The sequence below is a fragment of the Apodemus sylvaticus genome, chromosome 5 (genome assembly GCF_947179515.1).
Source record: "Apodemus sylvaticus chromosome 5, mApoSyl1.1, whole genome shotgun sequence".
In the NCBI taxonomy this organism is placed as follows: domain Eukaryota; kingdom Metazoa; phylum Chordata; class Mammalia; order Rodentia; family Muridae; genus Apodemus; species Apodemus sylvaticus.
The window spans coordinates 35,222,160-35,229,252 of record NC_067476.1 but is presented as its reverse complement, the minus strand read 5'-3'; the positions used below and the strand labels follow the sequence as shown (position 1 = coordinate 35,229,252).

The 7,093-nt window shown below is 42.3% G+C and overlaps 1 pseudogene; it reads right to left on the bottom strand.

Moving 5' to 3' along the window:
• Nucleotides 1-1,448: 1,448 nt before the first annotated feature.
• On the bottom strand, nt 1,449-2,375 carry LOC127684166 (cathepsin B-like; annotated as a pseudogene).
• Between the last annotated feature and the right edge of the window lie 4,718 nt (nt 2,376-7,093).

Sequence of the window (7,093 nt, the reverse complement as noted above, 5' to 3'; positions counted from 1 at the left end):
GCAGTATCTCTTGGTCACCCAGCAAACTGTGACCACATAGCTTGTTTTAAGCCATACAAGTAGAAGACAGCTCTTCATATTCAGTTGAGGTACATAGAGCATAAACTCCTAGACACAATTCATAGACTACATGAAGTTTTAGAAGAAAGACTAAAGTGCAGATGCTTTGGTCCTTCTTAGAAGGGGAAACAAAATACTCATGTGAGGAAATATGGAGACAAAGCATGGAGCAGAGACTTAAGGAAAGCCATCCAGAGACTGCACCTGGGGATCCATCCCATGTACAGTCACCAAATCCATACACTGTTGTGGATGACAAGAAGTGCTTGCTAACAGGAGCCTGATGTAGCTGTCTCCTGAGAGGCTCTGCCAGAGTCCGACAAATACAGAGACAGATGCTAACAGCCAGCTATTGGACTGAGTACAGGTTTCTTAATGGAGGAGTTAAAGAAAGGACTGAAGGAGCTGAAGAGGTTTGCAGTCCTATAGGAAGAACAACAATATGAACCAGAACAATCAATACCCCCAGAGTTCCCAGGGACTAAACCATCAACCAAAGAGTACAAATGGAGTTACCCGTGGCTCCACCTGAATATGTAGCAGAGGTCATGTCTGACATCAATGGGAGGAGAGACCCTTGTTCCTGTGAAGGTTTGACATCCCAGTGTAGGGGAATGCCACGGCAGGGAGGCAGGAGTACATGGTTGGGTCAGGGAGCACCCTCAGAAGCAGGGGGAGGAAAATGGGAAAGGGGGTTTGGGGGGGGGACCAAGAAATTGGATAGTATTTGGAATGTAAATTAAGAAAATATCTAATAAAAAAATTTCCCAAAAAAATAAAGAAAATATACAATAAAAAAAGAAAAAAAAATTAAAGAAAAGAAAAAGAAAAAGCATCGGCTAAGGACAACATTAAGGAAAGATGGACACATTACCAATGTAAACTTTTACAGATACCTTGGGAAAATGTAGCTTTCTCCAGAGAACTGCACTGAGCCATCAATGCCTGCCATAGACCTATAAGTGACTAGCTTCAAGGTGCAGCTGATGGGTGCTATGTGTCCTCTCATCCTGAAGTTGGTGTGCATTCTTTTGGAAATTGTGTAGTCAAAGCCCTTGGGTTGGGGATGCTGGGATAGGGTCTGGAGGGATGAGAGGCAGAGCTTCAGCATCCGGTACTACAAGCAGCATGAGTCTAGGGAGTGGCTAGGATGCACATTGTAATCATGTACTGTCATGGGACAAGCTAGAAGGGAGCCAGGTAAGAGCAGAGCACTTGGAGGGTAGCTCTGATGGCAGGCAGCTCTAGTCCGGTTGCTAAAAGCTTCATGCATGTGAGGTAAACACAAAGAATCAAAGACTCCCCTGTCTGCCTCACTCCCTGCCTGGGATGCTAAATTTTGTGAAAAGCTCCTAAGGACTGGACAATCAAGTCACAGTAGATTAGTGCTAGTCAGTGCATGGGATCCCAGCCACAATTTCTGATTCAATCCCACAGTGCTTCTCTGAGAATTTTAAAGAAGCCATCATCACCCCAATGATCCAAGAGTGGGCTGGCAGCCAGTAGGGAGCTCCATTCTCTACTCCACAGCCCAGGATGCAGATGATGTAGCCACCCACCCATCATATCCACAGCTTCATACGCCTGATTTGTAAATCAAGAAGTCAGCAAACACAGTGAAGGCACTGTAGATTTCTGCCATGATCTCCCCGCTGTCAGACACGCTGTAGGAAGTGAAACCATAGTGCTTATCTTGTTGTACCTGGGAGTATCTCCATCTCCAGTGCAGAGGGGATGAGAGCCATTGACAGAAGGCTCACAGGGAGGGATGGTGTATGGTAAGCAACCTACATGACAATTGTAAACTCCACCAGAAACCAGGCCTTTTATCGTCCACAAGGCCTATGCTCCAGAGGGATAACTACCATTATAGCCATCCCTACACTGGATACCACAGCAGCTAAGCAGGCCCTCAGCAGACAACTCAACATTGACTCAGCCATTGGTGTGAATGCAGATTCAGTCAGAAATGACTTCCACTGCTCCAAATACCCAACAAGAGCCGGTCCCCTGGTCTCTAATCTGTTCGATAGTTGTGCATTTGGACCACTATTCTGTGCATCAAAAGTTTCAGGTAGATTTATGCCCTCACCGAACCTAACCCTTTCTGATAGCTTTGGTCCACCCAGAACAGAACCACTCAGCTTCTTCAGAGAGTTTATGTCAACACTATAGAAGTTGCATCCAGCCTGCCATGCTGTATTCTGCTTGTTGATATAGTTAATCAGGTCATCTGACAGTAGGTGGAAGGAAGGCTTGTCATGGGCACTGGTCAGTACAAGCAGGCAAGAGAGAGGGATTAAGGACCACCACATCCTGTAAGCAGCATCCTGTACTCACTGAGCACAGGAAAACAGTCTAATCATGTAGCTGCTGAGCTGAACCAAGCTGTTCTCAGTCTCTCAGGTGCACCCCTAAGTACCTGAGCAGCTCCCATAGTTTTACACTTTAAAAGACATTGTCTTGAGATTTGATATTTTAATAAAGTCAAATGAAGACTTTAATCTTACATAACACCAAGAGTGAATAATGAAGTATAATTAAGGTAAAATAAAACTCACAAAATTTAATGAACATGATTAATTTATACACATAGGTACATGAGCAATATAACCAGGAAAATCAAGACAGAAAGAAGTCCTATCATTAAAAAAAAAAGTAGTTTGTTTTAGGTACTCAGAGAAGTATGTAAACTTAGGCCACTACAATTTTGTCATTTTTTAAAAAGATTTATTATTTATTTATTTATTTATTTATTTATTTGTTTGTTTGTTTGTTTATATGAGTACATGGTGGCTGTCATCAGACACACCAGAAGAGGGCATCAGATCCCATTACAGATGGTTGTGAGCCACCGTGTGGTTGCTGGGAATTGAACTCAGGACCTCTGGAAGAGTAGTCAGTACTCTTAACCTCTGAGCCATCTCTCCAGCCCAAATTTTTTCATTTTTTAATAATATTATATAAATACTGCTATAGAGTAAGCATTGATTTCATACCTAGATTCAGTAAGGTACTTAACATTTTTGAGATGTAGTTGTGTTTAGCATATTACTATTTGTAGTGGCTACTCCTGGTTGTCATTTGACCATATCTGATATGAACTACAATCCAGAATCAGAAGGCTCACCTGTGATCCTAATCTGGAGGCTGGGAGATACAAGATTCTGACCTGGATCTTGGCTTGGAGATCTTAAGGCATAGTGGCTATGAATCCCAGAATATTAAGAAAGCGACATCTCTGAGTTCAGAGTCATCTGGGACAAAGCAAGTCCTAGATCCAGGCATGGTAGTACATACCTTTAATCTGGGCCACATCTTCTGCTGGAGACCTACATAAGGACATTGGAAGAAGGAAGATGTATTCTTTCTTCTTTGCCTGTTTGCCTTGTGGGACTGAGCAACTGCTAGATCCTTGGAATTTCATTGTTGGGGAGTTGAACTACAGACTATAAGGCATCAACACATTCTCTTACTATATAAAGACTACCCATAAATTCTATGACTCTAGAGAACCCTGACTAATATTGGTTTAATTGTGGACAGTTCTTATTTTTATTGTCCACCAATCTTCTTAAATATTAAATGAATAGTTTGTATAAATTGTGACCCTAAAGTTTTGGAAACAATTTGCAAAGCAAAACAACCTTGAGATTTCACCTCACACCAGTCAGAATGGCGAAGATTAAAAACTCAGGAAACAGCAGGTGTTGGCAAGGATGTGGAGAAAGAGGAACACTCCTCCACTGCTTGTGGGATTGTAAGATGGTACAACCACTATGAAAATCAGTCTGGCGGTTCCTCAGAAAACTGGACCTGACACTTCCAGGGGACCCTGCTATACCTCTCCTGGGAATATACTCAGAGGATTCCCCAGCATACAATAAGGACACATGTTCCACTATGTTCACAGCAGCCTTATTTATAATAGCCAGAAGCTGGAAAGAACCCAGATGTCCCTCAGTGGAGGAATGGATACAGAAAATGTGGTATGTTTACACAATGGAGTACTACTCAGCAATTAAAAACAAAGAATTCAAGAAATTTTTAGGCAAATGATTGGAACTGGAAAATATCATCCTAAGTGAGGTAACCCAGTCACAAAAGAATACAAATGGAATGCAATCATTGATAAATGGATATTAATTAGCCCAGAAGGTCTGAATGCTGAAGACACAATTAGCATATCAAATGATTCTTATGAAGAAGGAAGATGAGGACCCTGATCCTGGAAAGGCTCAATCCAGCATTGTAGGGGAATACCAGGACAGAGAAAAGGGAGGGGGAATGATTGGAGAGTGGATGGAGAGAAGAGAACTTATGGGGCATATGTGGAGGGGGGAATTGGGAAAGGGGAAAGCATTTGGAATATAAACAAAGAATATAGAAAATAAAAACATATATATATATATACATATATATACAAAAAATTAAATTTTAAAAAAACAAACAGAATAGGAGATGATGTAAAAAAGAACAAGTATAGACTTTTCATAGGATGAAACACTTCTTAGAGACAGAGGTTCATAAATGTTTTAAGCTTACTTACTTTTATTCTATGTCTGTGAGTATTTTGCCTATACATTGGCCTATACATATGCACACTCTGTGATTGTGTAGGCCAGCAAAGAATGTCTGAACCTGAGAAACTAGAGTTACAAATGGCTGTGAAGTTCCCTGTGGGTTCTGGGAATAAGACTTGTGTCTTCTGGAAGAATAGATTTGAACCTGGATCCTCTGGAACAGCTTCATGATCTTAACCAGTGAGCCAACTCTCCAACTCCAGCAGACAACACTTCAATGGATCATGATAGTTTGCTCTGGTCTTCACATATACAAGATGTCATAGTTATAGTTCAAACTGCTGTAGACTGTGAAGCAGTTGTAGGGATTTGAACTCCAGACCTTTAGAACCACAGTCAGTGTTCTTAACTACTGGAGCCAAAGTGTGCATACTTCAGTCCTTCTTAGAAGAGGAAACAGAATACCCAAGGGAGGAGGTACAGAGACAAATTGTGGAACAGTGACTGAAAGAAAGGCCATCCAAAGACTGCCACACATGGGGATCCATCCCATTCCAAACCCAGATTCTATTGTGTATGCCAACAGGCGCCTGATACAGCTGTATCCTGAGAGGCTCTGTCAGTGCCAGACAAATACAGAAATGGATGCTCTCATCCAACCACTGGACTGAGCTCAGGGTCCCTAATGGAGAAGCTAGAGAAAGTATCTAAGAAACTGAAGGAGCTTGCAGTCCCATAGAAGGAAACACAATATGAACCAACCAGTGCTCCCAGAGCTTCCAGGGACTAAACCACCAACCAAAGAGTACACATGGAGGGACCCATGGCTCCAGCTGCATATGCAGCAGAGGATGGCCTTGTTGGACATTAGTGAGAGGAGAGGCCTGAGTCCTGTGAAGGTTTGATGCCCCAATGTAGGGAAATGTCAGAACAGGGAAGAGGGAGTGGATGGGTTGGTGAGCAGAGGGAGGGGAGATGGTATAGGGGGTTTTCAGAGGGGAAACCAGGAAAGAGGATAACATTTGAAATGTAAATAAAGAAAATATCTAATAAAAAAGATGTCATTTGTGTGTAAAAAACCAAACAGAATAGGAGATGATGTAAAAAAAGAACAAGGATAGGCTTTTCATAGGATGAAGTTCATATAAAAATGACAGATACAATATTTTATAAAACTGAAGATTATCAAAATGATGAAGGAAAGGAAAAAAATAGTTTCTCCCATTCCAACCTCAAAACTTTTCAAATAAAATTTCCTTTTTTTTTTAAATACTCAGGAAAGTAAACACCCACTTTCCATTGAATCTCAACAAACACATAATACTGCATCAACAAAAGGTACTAGCTGCCTACTTACAGGGCTATACTCCATAAACCTCTATCTTCCAAATTGGACTTTTTAAACATTTTATAAATTATTTATTTACATGCCTAAATTGTCCCCACTTCCTGGTCTCCCCTCCCCAAGTTCTTCACCCCACCAACTAACCCAAACCTCTCAGAGCTCCCAGAGTCTGAGCTACCAGCCAAAGAGCATACATGAGCTAGTCAATGGCCTCCAGAATCTATGTAACAGAGGACTGCATTGTCTAGCTTCAGTGGGAGAGTGTGCTTAGTCCCACAGCAACCTGATGCCTCAAGGAAGGGGGATGCTGGGAGGATTGATTGTGGGGGTTGTTGTTTTTAAATATTTTTCAGCTATTAGATGAATAGAGAAATAGAGCATAATGAGAGTCTAAGCCAATCATTTGTTCTTTTTTCTTGACCCAATATTTGGGAAGCTTATATACAGGATGTGCTTTAATACCAGCCAATGAGATGTGAAGGAATGTTGGCTTGATATCGTGTGGTAAAGTTTTCTCACTATTACACAGACACAATTAATGAGTCACTAGTCTTTTATATCAGAACTAACATCATATGGGACTGTGTGGGAAAAAGCGATCAGCCACCGCCGGGAAAACTGGAGAATGTGTCCAGCACAACCATACAGGGATGGCAGGCACATGTGTATCTGTGGAGGGTAGGCTGCCGGGCTAGTGAGGAAGAAGTCATTGCCCAGAAGGCAGGGCTGTTCTTGCATGGCCTGGCCTTGTACCTGGCTGGGAAGAGGCTTGGTCCTTTCTTGGTGGCTGGAGATGCTGAGGACCTGTTCCATTCTCCTACATGGTGGGTTTTGATAAGAACAGATAGTTCAGAGTTTCAAAGCTTTATTGTAGAAAAGTAGGAAGAGAAAGGAGATAGAGAAGTAAAGAAAGAAAGAAAAGATAGAGGAATGAGAGCTGGCTATGACCACGTGGAAAGAATGGGGAGAGAGGGGGACAGAGGGACAACAGCAAAGACAAGAGAGAAAAGCAAGAGAGCTAGGAGGGGCCAAAAAGCCTCCTTTTAAAGTGGGCTGGGCTACCTGGCTGTTTGCAGGTAACTGTGGGGAGGAGAAAACCTGGTTGTAGCCAGGTGACTGTGGGGATAATGTCCAGCTAGAACACCTGGGGCCTGGGGCGTGGCCC